Source organism: Peromyscus maniculatus, chromosome 1, assembly GCF_049852395.1.
Source record: "Peromyscus maniculatus bairdii isolate BWxNUB_F1_BW_parent chromosome 1, HU_Pman_BW_mat_3.1, whole genome shotgun sequence".
In the NCBI taxonomy this organism is placed as follows: Eukaryota; Metazoa; Chordata; class Mammalia; order Rodentia; family Cricetidae; genus Peromyscus; species Peromyscus maniculatus.
In genome coordinates this window covers 214,272,010-214,290,955 of record NC_134852.1, presented here as the reverse complement: position 1 = coordinate 214,290,955, position 18,946 = coordinate 214,272,010, and the positions used below count along the sequence as shown (strand labels likewise).

General features: G+C 42.8%; 1 long non-coding RNA gene across 1 annotated transcript; it reads left to right on the top strand.

The window, feature by feature from the left end:
- Nucleotides 1-602: 602 nt before the first annotated feature.
- On the top strand, nt 603-18,235 carry LOC121824707 (uncharacterized). The gene is made up of 4 exons (XR_006066653.2): nt 603-1,683; nt 5,657-5,748; nt 8,367-8,471; nt 15,605-18,235. It is a non-coding gene; the product is annotated as an uncharacterized LOC121824707 (long non-coding RNA).
- Nucleotides 18,236-18,946: the final 711 nt, after the last annotated feature.

The following is an 18,946-nucleotide window of genomic DNA, read 5'->3' as shown; positions in this document are numbered from 1 at the left end:
GTCAGTCATGACTCAAACTCTATGTGTTGAAGCACCTAGAGAGGGACCAGATTGGCAGGGGCACTTGGGAAGCCAGGGGATCTTGCAAGCTGAAGACCAGCTTGGTTTACAGAGTGAGTCCTAGACTACCTGGGGCTACATAATGAAACCCTGCCGCAAAAACCAAACCAATAAACAACACATGAGAGTGAAAACCCTGTCTGAGAAGTTACCTACACACATGGGAAGACAGTGAGGGGTGCTGGGATCTAGGAATGGTCTGGTTCCATCTTGGTTCTGCCAGGCTTCTGGTCTGTTCTAAGCCGTGCTGACTACGGGCCAAGAGAGACCCCAGGCATGACCATAATTGTTTCATCTTTGAGCCTTGGTGCAGGTGGTAGCAGCAATGTCAGCAGAAGGTGAACATCCCTAGGCCATCAGTCAGGACCAACATCTGAGAACATGACTGCTGCTTATGAGCCTGGAGGTGCACAAGTGCCTGGTCCCTCTCTAGAGCCATCCTGACTCTATTGCCCAATTCTGTGGGCTGCTAAGAACTACTGTCCTGATTGGTATTCCTTCCTCTGGCTTGGACCAAGTGCATATCACAGGGGCCTCAGGCTGATCAGGGCTCTGTAGCTTTTGTAGATGCCTGTGCTTATCTCTGGTCATCCCAGGGCCCCATCCAGCCCTGGGCCTATAGTAGGAGGTCCTCTCAGTGGCTTCTTCAGGGATCCTCCACTTGTCAGGCTACTGTGGTCTTCCATCTAGAACCTAGGGAACTTTCATTTTCCTCCCAATCTTAGAGAGGCAGCACCTCCCTGGCCAACTGTCTGATGCTAGTGCCCTCTGAACATAAAATTACCGATGTTTACTCAAAGAGCTGATGCAGCCACAGCAGCCAGACAGGGAGACTTTTCTGCAAGTAGCCTAGATATGTTGGCTTCCTTTGAGCTGTGAGGCACTCAGTCCTGGCTACTTTCATGGAGGAGAAGTATATTAGCTATTGCTTTTCTTACTTGATAGAATACCTGACAAAAACCCTTAAGAAAGGAAGGGAGGGTTGGGGGTTTAGCTCAGTGGTAGAGCGCTTGCCTAGCAAGTGCAAGACCCTGGGTTCGATCCTCAGCTCAAAAAAAAGGGGTTATTTTAGTTTGGTCTGAGGTCTGTCACAGCAGAGAAGGCATAGATGTGTGAGGAAGCTGGCCACACTGAATCTGCAGTCAGGAAGCAGAGAGATGAATGCTGGTGCTCAGCTAGTTTTTTCCACTCTGAGACCCCAGCCCAGGGAATGGTACCACTTACATTCAGGGTGGAGCTTCTCTACTCTGTCAGACCTTTCAGGAAACACACTCATAGGCAAATCCAGAGATTGTGTTGCCATGGTGATTTGAAATCCCAACAAGTTGACAATGAAGAGTAACCATCACAGGGAGATGGAAGTACGGGTATATGCAACAAATGCTTCAAACATAGATTATTACCCCGGTAGTCAACCTTGTCACCCAGCATCACCTGGGCATATGGTAGGAATTGAATATGTTTATTGACTGACACCTCAGACCTGTCTCCTTATATTACAGAAAGGGAGAGACATTGGTGTCTCCTATTTGGAGTCACAGAAGACTTGAGAGAGGCTGAAGTGGAATACACGGGTTGGATTTGCATTGGCTATAAGGCCTTGAACATCCACAGAGGCTGTAGGTGAGTTAAAGGTTTCTACTTAATATCACATTTGTCAGCCCAGGTTCCCAAGCTAGGAGCTCTTTAGCCTCTCTCCCCACTGGACTCCACCATGCAACCAAGTCACCATAGTATGGCTCTAGAAGAGCAGCATGAAATCATTCATTGGGCACTGGCCCAACAAATGGGGTCAGTCCTTGCTAAGTCATTTAATGGATAATTACATGCTGTGTAATGCCAAAATGCAGCGAGACCCTGTTAAGAATAAATCTAATTGTTTGCAAGGCATATGATAGAAATTCAGGTTTGGCATTCTTCCACTTTAGGGACTGGGGTATTGAGGCTTTGGCAAGGGAGAGACTTGGAAATAGAACTACTGTTTTTATAACAGCCCTTTTACCCTTAATGCCCATTTTATCCCTGTAAGTGCAGAAAAGTATGGAAATATTGCCATGCTCTTTGGCACAATTTTCTGTGATTTTTTTTTTCTGTTAAAAGCCCCAAGAAAGAGTACATTTCTCTACCTACTTATTTGCCACTGTCAAAAGATAACAAAATTCATGAAAGTCTCTTCTGTCAATCCTCAACAAATATGCAATTATTTCAGGCTAGCTTTAAGGAAAAATTATTTCCATGGCAGAGACTTGCCTCTTTTCTGAACAAAAGCAGGGTGTTGTTGTCTCCAGATGTTTTCATTCTCTGAGGATTGCAGATGAACATCTGCTTCAACACATGCAGGTTACTTTCCTCTAGGTGAGCTGGCTCTGGTGCCTTTTTGTGAATAGCAAGCAGGGATCACAAAGTAATTTCTCTCACAGCCTTAGAAAACCTATCATTTCAGGACATTCCATGGGGATATTGGGCAGTAAGTAATGGGAAAGCTTAAAGGGGAGGAGAAAATAGACGATCTTGCCTACTATAAACCAGGGAAGATACATAATGGGAAGTTCTTGAAAGATACACAATTGACCACCTGTCACAAATAATTGATGACTGAGATCCTGAAGAATGTGGCCATGATAAAAATTCTGTGTAGATACCCACATACTCCACATCTTCCTGACATCTTGCTGGTTTCCTTTTTGCAGAAATCTCTGTGGGATCAAATTAGAAGCACTATTTGCAGAAAGGCAATATTCTCTCCTTCAAGCTTTGAAAGCAGAGCTCCTTGTCTCCTGGGGAGCCTTGGTTTGGCTTTCATCCTTATATTGAACTTTCAGCCTTGAACTTTATGATAAATACATGCAGACCTTGGTCCACCTAAAAACAATGATATAATGGGCATTCCTTTTGGTAGAAGAATAAACAGGACTCACCTGAATACTTGAACTCTGGAATGAATTAACCCAAATTAACTCTGGGGTTTGACAAGTCCTTCATGGAATTTTTTCCTAAAGTGCTCTGGATTCCTTTGCAGTTTTGCTTGAATAAAAAAATTACCATTGTGCATGGAAGGAGCAGGGTGGCTGCTTGCAGCCAGGTGGAAGTTGCAGGAATGTTATTGTTGGCTCACTGCAGGGAAAACCTTTGCTCTTTGACAGGAGAAATGAGGGTTACCTTACATGGTTCCTTATTAGTGAAGGAAACTGTGGATAGAACCGGAGGGAGTCTTGGGAGGGCCACTTAAAAGTCTGTGCCAATGAAGCAAATGATCTTTAAACGTGGTGACATTGGTGATCTGCTTACATTCCCTCATCCAACTGCTAGCACCTGAGAACATTTTTGTGGCATTGAGACTATTTTGCTTGCCCATGATGCTAGTGATGAAACACCAGGAATGAATGTCCCTATTCACATGGCCCTCAACCAACGATCCTTGCTCTCTCATGCTTCCGATGGGTAATGCTTTGTTTTGCCTCTGAGAGCTTTCCCTAGGGGATTAACCTTCTTGCCTGCAGTGCTAACTGGCTTGATGGTAGCCCTGTCTACTGGATGAACCTACATCAGGTTTTGGGGTGACTCCTCTTCTCTGTTTTTACTCTCAGTCTCATACCCATTTACTTTCAACCTTCCAAATAAACTATATGTCATTTTCCAGGCACTTTTTCTAGGGTAGCCTAGACTAAGATGATGTTTATCTTGTCTGAACAGCACAGGGGACATGGCCTGAGACTGGGCCCTTTTAAAGTGAGTACTACTGAGTATTGTGCACAGTTCCAGGGTGCTATGTTATGAGAAGACCCTGCAGCTCTTATGAGAATAGAAATGACTCACTGACCATCTCTTGCCTGCTGTCCCACATTTTTTGTCTGCATAACAGGGAACTTAATTGGTCTTATAGTTACCTGCTGCTCACTGCCTTGCTAGCATGCCGATGCTATGTGAAGTGATACACTAGCTTGGTTTGTTATGACATTCTGCCTCCATATGCTTCCCCATTCTTTAGAGCCAAGGAACCTGTACTTACTATAATATCAAAGCCAGGGGCCTTTGGCTAAACTGCTCTAGAAGATTCCTAAGAGTGGTCTTCTGCTCACTTTGGCCTCCTGAGATACTTGTCCTGAGACACAGTTCTGGCAAATCCTGTATAGACAGCAAGATTAAAGACTAGAGGTATCATTTAGATACTGAGTTTTACTGTGGATTTAGGGGTAGATCTCTCAGAAAGCCAGGCTAAACCTGTCTTGCCTAAGCCAGATATGAATGCCCTGAGACATCATCATGTTTATTCTCTTAACTTAAAAGTCCAGAATCCTGGTTAACTTAAAAAGATAGTATTGAGCCTCCATGAGTTCACAGTCCTCAGTTTCTCTATATTTCTCTGACTATGGAATTCATAGGCAGGCTGCGCCTGGTGGTGTATGTGCCTATATTCCAGCTACTCAGGAGGCTAAGGCAGTTGAGGCCAGCCTGAACAACATAATGAGGTTCTATTTTAAATAAAATCTAAACATGCATAGGAGAAAGAAAGACCATGAGCAAGGCCTGTTTCTGGGTATTAATAACAGAAGTAGCCTGAAGTCAGCCTCTCATTCAAGGACTGGATAAGAAGTGCTAGAATCCATTGCTGTAAGCCAACTGTAAATGCCTTATTAAGCTACTGAAATGGGCACAAGTTTCCACCCATTTCTGCTTCCCTTCTTGGCATCCTTCCCTTGTCTCTACTAGAAGACATTTGTTAGGGCTCCCCTGCTTCTAAACAGCAGAATGGGTCACCTGTTTGTCTCATCACAACTCTTTAACATCCTTTAACGAGTTTATGATTAGGCTAGGGAGATGGCTCAGAGTGATTGGTGGACAATTATAAAGACCTGAGTAAAGATATTTGCCCCGCCTGCAGGGCTACAATGGGTTCTCGACCACCCTAAGGAGGGAATGTAGGGACAGGAGATACAAAGGAAAACACACCAAGTCTAGATTCTGATCAAGGTGCCACTTTATTTCTCTTCCAGAAAGGTTTATATAGTTCCGCAGGGTGGGGGGAGCAAGAGGCTGTCATCTGCATAAGGTGGGGCAAGCTAACAGGATGTTTGTATAGGATGTTTACAGAGTGAAAGGGTCAAGGGCTCTGACTCAATGTCCTGTTGCTAGGCAACCTGACTATTAGCTGATCTAGTTCCCTGTCTTATTGGGGGTCTGTATTTTTCCACTAACTAGAGATTCTGTCCTTGTCCCTGACAGATATTAAGCATCCACATTAAAAGGCAGGCATGATGGCATGCATGCATCTAACCCCAGTAGTAACCCAGGGGTGTTTGTGGAGATAGAAGTCTAGGATCACTGAAGCTTGATGGTTTCCAGCCTAACTACAGCTTCATTGAGAAACCCTGTTTCATGGGAGAGTAATAAAGTTGGGCTCCTTTCATCCTCCTCTGGCTCCTGTGTATGCATGGATGTGCTTATTTGCATATGTGAATATATCACTCCCCATACACACAAAGACTTTATAAGCCTTTATATGATGTTAACTATTCTACCTGTTGTGGGGCTGGAAGGAGTTCGGAGTTTCCCACTAGGCAACTGGTCTCTCCAATGATTTCTTCGTTTGTTTCAGAGACTTACCTCAGTATCAACTTCAGCAAGTTAAACACTGATGTGCTGAGGACAATTTCCATGGACTTCCTGTGCTCTGCTAGAAGACACTTGGTAGGCAAGCCATCTTAAACCTGTAAAAGTAGCATGGCATTAACATGGACATTTAAAAAACTTCTTTGAACTTTCACTTTCTTATTTTTCATTTCTACAGGTTTCCTTTCAGCTCTCATGTTGTCATGCAGACCTCATGCCAACATTGTCTTTTCTCTATTTCCACAAACACTTTACAGCAGTGGTTCTCAACCTTCTCAATGCTATGACCCTTTAATATAGTTCCTTATGTTGTAGTCACCCAGCCATAAAAATATTTTCATTGCTACTTCATAACTGTAATTTTGCTACTGTTATGAGTCATAATGTAAATATCTGACTTGCAGGATTTTTGGATATGTGACTCCTGTGAAAGGGTCAATCGACCCCCAAAAGGGTCACCACCCACAGGTTGGGAACTGCCGCCCTGCAGTGAATTGTGTAATGGCTTCAAACAAGTTTTGCCAGTGTAGTCCATCTTGTAGGTGATGAAGGACATTTACAGCTTTGAGATTTAGTAAGGGACACCTTAACAAGGGAGGTGTTGGCTTTCCTGGAGTTCCTGCTCTAGCATCCATTCCAGGGGGTAACATCATCCAGCAGAAACTGGAGACACTTCTCTGGATTTGGATAAATATATCCATAGTGCTTTCCAAAAGGGTGAGTCCATGCACTCTGTCGTCTCCATGGACTCTACACAGCTTGGTGCATCCATATGTATAGAGTAATCTAGAAGAATTCCCACCTCTCTCTTATTTGGAAAGAAATTGTCCTCATCCTCCGGAGGAAGAATTAGACATGATCTCTTCAGGGGCTGGGGAGATGGCTCAGTTGGTAAAGTGCTTGTGACCTAAGCATGAGAACTCAAATTTGACTTCCTGTAACTTGTATAAAAACTCAAGTATGGTGGTATACATACTCCCAGAGCTGAGGAAGTAGAGACAGGAGGATCTGGGAGTTTGCTGGCCGGTCAGGTTAGCCTATTCAGTGAGCCCTAGGTCTCAATGAGAGACTTCTCTCAAGGGAGTTGGATAGTATTTCTAAGGAGAACATACAAGGTTTTCCTCTGGCCTCCACAGGCATCACACTCACATACATTTGAGCTTGCACACATGAAAAGAAAAAAAGAAAGAAATTTACATACACAGATACTAGTAGTTTTTAACCATACAAAACATACTGCAGACACTCATCATTTTGAACTTGCATCCCAACCATTGCAGCCTCTTTGTAACAGGATTGGTTTCTCAACACATTAAAATAAGTCATTACAGGTCTGTGTATATACACCCACTGATCCATCCAACAATCCATGCATCCACTCTTTCCTCTGCTTGTGCCCAGCATGGTGCCAGGGACTGAAGACAAAGAAACTACTATGATGAACTTCCTGACTGCAAGCTAGTAATTAGATCCTAATGGGAAGATGGTCTGCCATTTTGAGGGCCCCTCTGATTTCTATCTAGTACCCTTAGTATGACCATATAACTCAACACCAATGCCAACCAATGATCTTTTCATAAAAACATACTAACCATAACATTTCCCTGTACTCTGGAAAATATCTTCAGTATTCAAGCTGTATCTCTATTTCATTTAAACTCCTTGTATTAAGATGCTGCTTCTAAGGAACTAAATTTAGTTTTGAAAAACTGTTCTGAACTTTGGAGTCATTAAATGTAGCCTTTGTGTGTGTGTAATATGACAGAGAAAAATTGCAGGCAGTAGCATCTATATTGAAAATTCTGCACTGGATTGCCATCAATTGCTAATAATACATCATAATTATTCTTATAGGGTTAAGCTTTTCTCTTTCCTCTTCCACCTGCCTTGCTGAGATAACCTCTAAGGATGTCCGGGAGGATAGGAGGGCTGGAATTCAAAAGCTTTCATGACAGCTGAGCTTTCCATGCAATTCATTATAGTGAAAAGATGGGGAGGGGGTTGTCAGCCAAGATAATGGCTGTGCAATTTCCAGTCCATTCTCCTTGCAGCCAGATCTTGGAGGCAGCCCATGGACCAATTTCATCAAGCAAACCCTGCTCATCTCTCATCTGTCTATATTGGGAAAGAGGTTGTGTCTGGCTTGAGCGAGAGCAGGCTGGCATCAGGGCTAGAGTGGGGGAGTTGGAGAGGGACAGGCTGGAGTGGTAGACAGGCTCATCCCCAGAGCTTCAAATCTTGGGGTTCTTGGGTGTGGTACTGACTGACATCAATGCCAAAGGGACAAAGGCAGAAGGTGGAAGATGTACGTGTGTGTGTGTGTGTGTGTGTGTGTGTGTGTGTGTGTGTGTGTGTGTGTGTTCCTAGATTTCCCAGCTTTGACCCCAGAGCCAAGCAAAGCAAAAACTCCATAATGTTTGTTGTCTGAATGATTATGATGGAGAGGGAGAAAACAAATGCAAGGTATGGAATTAGTGACAGCCATGAAATTTATGCCCAGTTCTTATGGGAAATGAAAGTCACAAGCCTCTTTACTTCTGCCAAAGGAATAAGATTCTTTGCAGGAGTATTATAGCCTGAGAGCAGGGCTGATGTGAAATTATCTGGTGAGAGGAATCTCAGATATCTCTAATACCATTTTTATGGGGACTCAAGGTTTTAATAGAACACTGAGGTTGTTGCATCTGTTGCGACAGGCTAGACCCAAGGAAATCCCGTGCACACCCGAAGGGAAGCCAAGTGGATCTTTGAACACAAAGGCTGTGGTTCCTTCCAGCTGGAAGTTGGCAGGTGTCACACATGTGAGTGTTTTGTGTAGGTTTCCACCCTCATTCTCACTTTAAGAGCTGTTTCATTTTCTCCCCTAGCCCTGCTACCCCCCTTCCCTTATGCCCCTTTCCATTTGTATGTTCTTGGCAGATTCTCAAGGTTATGGTCACTGCTGAAATAATGGCCTTTCCTCATTGCAGTAAGGAAAATCCAATCTTAAAAACTACAGCAAGTAGCACTGGCAGGGGAAACTAGAAGAGCTACTGGATAATAAGTGTTTAAGTGGAGCTGGAGAGATGGCTCAGAGGCTAAGAGCACTGGCTGTTCTTCCAGAGGACACAGGTTCAATTCCTAGCACCTACATGGCAGCTCACAACTGTCTGTAACTCCAGTTCTAGGGGATCCCTCTCACAGACACACAGGCAGGAGAAACACCAATGCACATAAAATAAAAATAAATCCTAAATAAATAATTAAAAAATAAGCATTTAAGTCTTTCCTGCACCCAACTCCTTCAGAAGAAGGCAACAACAGATGGTTTTAATTGTCCTTCTGCATCAAGTCTCTGCGCTTCTACAGTAAAAATACCTCCAAATTTTAAAAAAGGTACAAAGTTGCTTGGAATGAAGTCTGCTTTTTCAGTCTCTCATATCCACTGTGACCATGTGACTGAATTCTGGTTTGAGATCCAAGCACAAGTGACAGATCTAACCTCCTTTGTTTTCTTTTATTTCATTATTAAAAACAACTAAGTATGACAGTGCTCACTGATCATGAGAGAATGATTTCAGGACTCCCTCTCAGATGCAAAAATTCACAGAATTTCAAGACTCTGAAATCCAATGGTGTCACAATCATATATAAACTATACATATCCTTCCTGCAGACTTGAACTCTGGATTACTCATGCTTGCTACCTTATGCAATGAACATGTTATGAAAATGATTGTTGTACTGTATTATTTATGGAATAATAACAAGAAAAATGTCTGTGTATGTTCAAGAGATGAAAAATATTTGGTAGTTTTGTTTGATGTGGTTCTAGGGGTTAAATCAAGGGATTTATATACACTAGGCAAGTGCTGTACCATGAATCTCTATCTCCAGATCTTTTATATAATATTTTTGATCCAAATTGGTTGAATCCTATGGACATAGGGTTAAGCATATAATTTACATACAGAGTTTAGTTGTATGACCCAAGAGAATTTGACACATGTTCACACTCTACTTGAGACAAAGGATTTTTTTTTTTAATTATCCAGGCCAGTCCCTTATATCTCCCTTTTTGATGCATCCTTTCTCCCTGCCCTATTCCAGATGATCCTCTAAGTCTCCCTAAGCCTGAACCAACTACTTGTACCTGTTAGTTTTGCTGACCCCTGCTTTTGAGATAGGGTCTTCTATGCAGCCCAGGCTGGTCTCAAACTTATAAACTGTATGCCTCAGCCTCTAGTGCCTGTTCTTGAAATAGAAATGCAGTTTTATAGCATGTCTATAAGCTTTTGGTTTCTGGCTCTTTTCATTCAGCCCACTGTGAGATTTGTTCATGTTGTTGCTTGAAACTATTGTTTATTCCTTTTTATTGCCAAGTGATGGTTCCTTGCAGTGATATATCATATTTTATCTATTCTCCTGTTGACAGGCAATTGGTGTTTCTGGTTTAGGAATGCTAGGAATAAGGCTGCTGTGGTGATTGTTGAATAAATCTTCTTGTAGAGTATTTTTATTTCTCTAAGGAATGGAATTTTTTGGGTTGGTGGGTAAGGGTGTACTTGATAAGAAATTGCCAAGGAGTCTCTCAAAGTCATTTTATTTTGCAGTTTCTTCCAGCAGCATAGGAGGGTGAAGTTGTTTCACATCTTCTATTATGGATATTTTTAATTTTAGCCATTCTAGTGGGCATTTTGCTGGTATATATTGCAGTTTTCATTTGCATTTCCCAGTTGACTGTTGACAAATCTCATGGAATCCTTCTGTGTGCTTACTGCCTATTCATATTCTTACATGCCTGATTTGCCCACTGAAAAAATGGATTGCTTATATTTTAAAAAACTCTATCCACTTCTGATGTAGAGTTTAAAGAGTTTTCACAAGCATGTGTGTTGTTGACCTCTACCAAAAGCAAGATACAAGCATGTCCATTCTCTCAAGAATTCCTTCAGATGCCTTTTACAGCTAACCTTCATCCTTCCTCTCTATCCCTGTGCCTAACCAGCCACAAATCTGCCTTTACTGTTAGCCTTGTAGGGTTTCAAAAGAACAGAATTATACTGTGTATATAATTAGTTTTCACTCAGCATTTGTGTTTTCGAGTTTTATCCACATAAGAGTTGTATCAGGGGCTGGAGAGATAGCTCATTTAGTTAAGTACTTATTGTGCAAGCATTAGGGTTTGAGTTGGGTCTGCAGTACCTCATAAAAACTGGGCATGGTGGCATGCATCTGCAGCCTTAGTGCTGGGGGCTCCGGAGACAAGCTAATCCCTGGAGCACACTTGCTATCAGTGTAGCCAAATCAGTGACCTCTATATTTTGTATTTGTCTCAAAAAATAAGATAGAAAACAATAGAGGAAAACAACCTCATATCAACCTCTGGCCTCCACATGCTTACACATAGATACACACACACACTCACATACACACACACACCTAGCCTATACTTACTGCCTGGCTACTGGCCAATCACATTTTATTTATATATAGAGAGATCCACAACACTACTGCTTGAGTTACAAATTCTTTTTTATATTCTAGATACAAGTCTTAAAAAACATTTTTGTTGTTGCCTTTGCTGGACTGTAACTCCATGTAGATTAGGCTGGTATTGAACTCACAGAGATCTGCCTCTGCCTTCCAAGTTCTGGGAGATTAAAGGTATGCAGTACTATACCCAGCCTGGATACAAATCTTTTATCAGCTGTGTATTCTCTATATATTTTCTTCTAGTCCATGACTTGCTTAAGAATATTTTCCAAAGGAGTGAAAAGTTAATTTTGATGAAATGCAAGTTATTTACTAGCTACCTTTCTTTTTTTCTTTTGGGTCAGGGTCTTATGTAGCCCAGGCTAGCTCTGAACTCTGAACTTGAACTTATAATTCTCCTGCCTCCACCTTGTACATGCTGAGATTAGGAGATTAGAAGTATGTACCATTATATCTGGTTTATGTCTGGGGCTCGAACCCATGACTTCACATGTGCTGGCCAAGCACTGTACCAATCCAGCTGTTTTCCTAGCCCCATCGAGTTCGCTTTTTTTTTTTTTTGTGGTTTATGCTTTTGTGTCTTCTTTTGGATTAAACAAATGTATTTTATAATTTTAAATATGTTTTATGTGGCTTTCAGTCACATCTCTTAATACTTTTGTGCTGTATTCTCTAAGGATCAACTATGTATCTATACTTTGCCATAGTATTAGATTCATGAACAAAACTTTTTCCCATCTTTTGTGCTATTGCTATAGTTACTATTATGCACCCAACCATATACAGATGTTCCTCTAATTATGATGGGATTATAGCCTGATCAACTCATCATAAGTCAAGAAAATTGTAAGTAAAAATGCCTTTTATTCACCTTACCAAATATCACAGCTTAGCCTCACTTGCTTTAAATGTGTTCAGAACGCTTCCATTAGCCTATGGTTGGGGGCTGGAGAGATGGCTCAGTGATTAAGAGCACTAGCTGCTCTTCCAGAAGTTCTGACCTCAATTCCCAGAAACCACATGGTCGCTCACAAACATCTATAATGGGATCTGATGTCCTCTTCTGGCATGCAGGTGTACATGCAAAGTACTCATACCTAAAAAATACATAAGAAAAAAAAACACCCAAAAACCATCCAACATGAAGTCTATCTTATAATAAAGTATTGATTAGCTTGTACAATTAATGAGTCCAGTATTGAGTACCATATAGATATGCTTTTCCACCATTACAAAATTGAAAAACGATTAAATGGGAACCATCTATATTGTTACTGTTTTCAGTTCTAGAATTTCTATTTAATTCTTCAAGCCTATATTTAGGTAGAAATAAGCTATTTATCCAGCCATCATTATCAGTCTTGACATATAAGATATTTAACATGCTGATTTTAATTTCTTACCCATTAATTTCTAATGATTAGGTCACCCGCGGATCTGCTTTTGATTGTTTCTGACTTTCCTCACTCTTTGTTCATGTTCTTATTCTTTGCATGCTTCACTGTATTTATTTTGTTTACTTTTCAAGGCGCATACATCTGTCTTGCAGCTGACCATTGAGATTCTTCCTATAGTGTGACTTCACTGCAGTCTTTCTTGGGTGCAGTTTATCTGTGGTGATTCCATCCCAAACTTGTGTCTCCTTCATTTGGTTGTTGGTATTGGAGTTGGGGGGGGGGCAGGGACTGGATTGTAGTTTACTTTGCATTTCCCAGTCCATTTGCCTTGAAGTTGGGTAGAGCTGGGTAATTAGTCTGCATTCTTGCTCTTACATCCTCACTTCCTTAATTGGCAACATGAAGAGTTTGGTCTGGGTAGTTTATTTTTACCTGTTGGATACTTCCAGATCTCATGCATCCTGCCAGCTCACACAATTTCTGGTAGTTCTGTATTTCTTCAGTTTGGCCAATCTGGAGCCCTGCTTCCCAGAATTCTCTTTCTTGTGCTTCTGGGCCAGGTTAGGCCACAAGAGACATTGTTCATAAATCTTGAACAATAGAAGCAGAGTTGCAGGTAGATCATTTTACATTCTGAAGGTCAGTGAGGTGCCAGGGATACTAGCTGGTATGGGCAGCAGCTGACCCTAGTTCCCTTGGCTCCTCTGCAGTACCTTCTATCTTTTCCAAGCTGCAGGTCAACATCATGTTCTGTTTCCCCCCTTCTTGTCCTACACAGGCCAAGGGTGACAGCTTTTTCTGTAGCTCATCATCAAATTTAGAAAGACTGGCATATGTGAGTTCCAGTGTCCCCCCACCACTTTGTAATGAGAGTTCTCTTTTTTCTCCTTTCTCATCTTCTTCCTCTTTTTCCTCCTCCTTGTCCTCCTCCTCCTCTTCCTTCTGTTTTCAGAAAGGGGTCTCTTGTGGTTCAGGCTGGCCTCTAACTCACTATGCAGCAGCTGAGGGTGCTCTTGAACCTCTGATCCTCTTGCTTCTTCCTCCTCTTGCATACTGGGATTACAGCAGTGTGTCATTATGACACATTTGTGAGTCTTGAGGACTGAAGGCAGGCTTCCTGTGTGCCAGGTAGGCACTCTGTCAGCTGAGCCATATTCACAGTCCTTCACTGCGCTTTCATGGTATCCCTGTGCCTCTCAGTTCACCCTTGTCATTCTTGTTCTTCTTCTTTTTTTTTCTTCCATTTTTAGTTTCCTTTCTAACTGATCCCTAGTGGCTTCAAGCCTCACTAGTTACACAGGCAATAACAGTGTTGATCATTCAACTGGATCACTAGACTGTTATGACAAAGTCATGAAAATATCCTTGGTCCTGAACCCTGGGAATTAACTGTGTATTTCTGATGGACGTTGATGGACACACAGTCTAAGTCTAGGTTGATTCTGCCTCATCCTTCCTGAAGGCTCTCTCCTTGAATCCCACACCCCTCATTCCTAGACCAGTTCCCCACCATTTTTCAGGTATGGAAGCTACCATGGTCCTCTGCTCGCCTGTAAAGGGCTTGCTTCCTTTCAGAATCCATTTTATCAGGGCTTCCTTACATTCTTTACTGTTTTCAAGACCCATAAAATTGTATGATTTTTATTTTGTCCAGGTTTTTCTTGTTATTACCACAGGATCAACAGTCTTTTCAGGGATTGGCAGGGTGGCCCAGGTGGTAAAGGAACCTGCCACCAAGGCTAAAGATCTGAGTTTGATCCCCAGGACTCACATGATGGAAGGAAAGAACTGTTTTCCCCTAGGTTGTCCTCTGATCTCCACATGAGTACCATGTTACATGTGCATACACATACATACACAAACAAACAAGTGTAATTAAAAAATGCCTTTTAATCCTCTCATCTCCCAAACCCTAGCAAAAATTGGGGGAAATGTTGTAAATAGATATGGATGTGACTTTCTTGTCTTGCTTCCTTTCTGATGCTGGAAATCATTGGAGACTCAGAGACCTGCTTGTGACCATGCTTCACACAGCAGAGGGGAGAATGGAAGGCAAAGGGGCAAGGCTAAAGAAGCCCTAGAAAGAGAATCCCCAGAGCTTTGATGTTTAAGCCTCTGACAATTGTATTTTTCTGATTCAAGAAGCCACATCTGTTTCCAACAGACATGGCAGTTGGCTGGGATTTTGCAACACTATTGGCTATGGCACAGTGAAAGAAGATAGAAGAAGACAGAGACTCTGGAGATTGGGGTGGGGAGTAATAATATTGTTTTGAGAGGTCATAGAACTTTTAAGACATGGGGCCTAGCTGGCCGACATAGGTATGTAGGAGTGGGACTTAAGGGTTCTAGACCAGCTCCACTTCTAGACCAGGCTTCCTGCCCCCAGGTGTGAGCAAGTAGCCTCATGCCCCACCCCTCATCCCAGGAGCTGGTTATTCTGCATGCCTTTTTCATTGTTTCCACTCAAACTGTGAGCCACAATAAAATCCTTCCTCCCTTATTTCTGTCAGGTATTCTGTCATAGTGTTGGCAGAAGCAGCTAGCACAGGAAGCCTCTCTTTTGTGACTTCCTCTTGAAGTGTGTAGCAGTTTCTTTCCAAGGAAATTTTAAGGAATTGTACTTGGGTTTCTTTAGATGCAGCACTGTGCTGACAGGCCTTGAAATAGGCCCATTTTATTTAGGTTCTAGCAAATACTGGGATGAACCTGAGGCTAGGGGATGGCTTGGTTAGTAAGACTCAACACTTCTTGTCTTAGTGTGCCTCAAGGAAGCAGTGGCCACACAGTCTTATGCTCCCAAATTATCTAGTCTAGAAGGGTCTGGGGCTAGTGCTGGTCATCATTTCCCTGTGTCAGTTGAAGGCAATAATTGCCCATTACTGTACTATGGTGAGATTTCCCTCCTGAGGTTCATGGTCTTCCTGGGGACTTATTACCTCTTCTCAGGCTGGCTGGGGGCTGACAGTCAACGGACTCTCTCTTACCTAAGTCTGTTTCCCAGCTGGGAATTCAGCCTTGTGAAGTTGGTGAATCCTAGTTTATCCTTTCATCATTTCTAGGATCTTCACTGAATGGGCAAACTGGAAAGGAAACATTGTCTCCAACCTGGAAGTGAAAACTGAGACCAGCGGAGGGAAGAGGACTCGGTCAAAAGTGAGCAGCCATGAAGCGCCTCTCTGGCCTGACCCCTGTGTCTCAGAACTTGTGGTCCAGGGTGGGTCCTTCTCACTCCTAACTCCAGATACACGGGGAAATGAAAAGAACCCAGATGAAAGGAAGCCAGAAAGATGGCTTTTACCTGGCTTCTCTCTAGCATTCTGGAGTCCTGTCTTCAATCCCTTTGGGGGCTTTTCCTCTCCATGGCAGGGGCAGAGAGCTAGAATACTGGTATACCAGTAAATTCGTCCCTGTCCACAAAGTCAAACTCCACAACCCAAGTCCTGGGGTTTTCTCCCACACACTGATGGCCAAAGGTAGAACAGATGATGTGGGATCAAGTCATGGATGGCTTTGTCTAATTCAGTGGTTCTCGGTGGAGGGAGGGGATGATTTTGTACACATTTAGCAATGTATGGAGCTGTTACTAGTTTTCATTACTTAGGAGAGTATGGGTAGATGCTTCTGGCATCCAGTATAGAGACCAGGGATAGTATTAAATACCCCACAGTGCATAGGGCATTTATCCATGACTAAGAATTATACAGCCACAATTGGTAATGTCCTCATAAACTAATTTTGATCAATGCAATGGGAGCTTCATTAAGCCTGTTGTACCTTGGTACATAACAAGCCCACAGTCTCAGTACAAGCCACTTAATGAAGAAATCATATCCATGTATCTGGGATTCCATGGAGAGATTCCCTTGGCTGGATTCTGGCCCAGTTGGCTGCATTCTAGCTGGGTTCACCTCTGCTTGAGAGTGTGAGAAAGTCAACTCACAGAAGCTCACAGGTTTTAATGTCTGACATTGGCAAGCTCCTTCTAATTATTTGTCCATTTTTTGCCAACATCTATTTTGAATGTGTTTACTTAACATGTTTTGTTTCCACTAATGTTTCTCTTCTAAAATAAAACGTATTTAATGTTTGATCAACAATACCCAATTCTCCCACCATATACTGTAGCTAGAGTTTTTCTGCCTGGCTCACAGTCAGGACAAATCTTTGTCACCTGCCAGTCCCACAGCCGCTCAGACCCAACCAAGTAAACACAGAGACTTATATTGCTTACAAACTGTATGGCCGTGGCAGGCTTCTTGCTAACTGTTCTTATATCTTAAATTAATCCATTTCCACAAATCTATACCTTGCCACAGGGCTCGTGGCTTACCGGCATCTTTTCATGCTGCTTGTCATGGTGCCGGCTGGCAGTGACTCCTTCTGCCTTCCTGTTCTTTCTTTTCTCCTTTCTGTTAGTCCCGCCTATACTTCCTGCCTAGCCACTGGCCAGTCAGTGTTTTATTTATTGACCAATCAGAGTAATTTGACATACAGACCATCCCACAGCACAGCCAAATGCAGACCATCTCAGACACCTGCACTCAGGCCTGTGGTCCTAATCATCCTCTATGTGGACCTGCTGGGTAAAGCCACTAGGAACCCGAGAACGGGCTCCCACAGGACATACAGAACATCCCACAGCAAAATACCATCTTCAAAATTTCTTACACATCTTAAAAAAATTGGTGACATTCTTAGCTCATGATCAGTCTCCCTGCCAACCAGCATTGGCAAGTTAATCAACCTCCAAGCTCTGCCTTCCTCACATACAGAATGGAGCTAATGATTCCTGTGTTGTAACATGGTAGACATTGCTTAAGACAGGGCATGCAAGTGTACTTAGTGGAGAGTCCCTTATAACTGGCTGGGTTTTCCTTTAAATGTATTTGGGATTTTGTTTTAATCAGATAGGGTAAGATGGCAAATACAAAAGGAACTTGAAAGAAGAACATATTGCAGTTCCCAAGAGGACAAAGATGCAAAACCACCCAAGGCCACAGGAGGAAGCATCTAGGTTAGTAAGAAAGCAAAAGGTGCAAGGCCAGAGTTAGTCCTCACTGGGGTATTTATGAGGAGGGATAAGAAAGGAAAGTCAAATTTGAGTAAATTTATGTAACACTGGGGGCTTCTAGGATAAAAGGTGGTGTGTAGTTGCTGAGTGCCTGGCTCAGGGCTGACCTCAGGCATGGGGAGTGCTTCCTTAGGGGTGATTAGGTATATGTGCTTTGGGTTGGTTGGTTTGTGTATGAAGGATGTCGTGCTGGTTGTTTTTTTTATAAACTTGATACAAACCTAGACATATCTGGTGTAGCAGTTTGAGTGAAAATGGCCCTATAGGCTCATAGGGACTGGCACTATTGGGAGGAGTGGCCTTGTTGGAGGAATTGTGCCACTGGGGGCAGGCTTTGAGGTCTCAGATGCCAGGCCAGTGGCTCAATCTCTTTCTGCTGCCTGTGCATCCAATTGTAGAACTCTCAGTTCCTTCTCCAGCACAATGTCTGCCTATATACCTCCATGCTTCCTGCCATAATAATAGACTAAACCTCTGAACTGTAAGCCAGCCCCAATAAATGTTTTCCTTTATAAAAGTTGCCATAGTCATGGTGTCTCTTCACAGCAATAAAACCCTAACTAAGACATCTGGTAAGAGGGACTGTTAATTGAGAAAATGCCTTCATAGGATTGGCCTACCGTGCATTTTCTTGATTGATGTTGGAGACCCCAACTTACTGTGCGTGGTGCCACCCCTAGGGATGTGGTCCTGCATGGCTAAGAAAGCTGTCTTAGCCAGGTGGTGGCACACACCTTTAATCCCAGCACTTAGGAGGCAAAGGCAGGCAGATCTCTGTGAGTTTGAGGCCAGCCTGGTCTATGGAACAAGTTCCAGGACAGCCAGAGCTACACAGAGAAACCATATCTTGAAAAACAAAACAAAACAAAAAACTACCACTACCACCAGCAGCACCAGCAGCACCACCACCATCATCATCAAACAACAGCAACAACAACAACAACAAAAAAGAAAGCAATCTGAGCAAGCCAGGAAACAGCGCTCCTCCATGGCCTCTTCATCGGTTCTTCTGCATCAGAACCTCCAGGTTCCTGCCTTGAGATCCTGCTCTGACATCCCTGGATGATGGACTCCAAGCTATAAGCTGAAATAAACCCTTTTCTCCCCATGTTGCTTTTGGTCATGTGTTTTATCATTGTTATTTATTTGTGGCACAAGAGAAACCATGAGGTACAACGAAACCCACTGCAAGAGTTTATTAGGGGAGGGTAAAGAGTGGGTGTGCAATATGCCTACTAGAAGCTACCAGTGTAGAAGAAGGGGTGAGGGAATGGGTGGAATCTGCTTTTGTGGGTCCCCCTGAACATGAGCATATGGGCTTAGGTAGCCA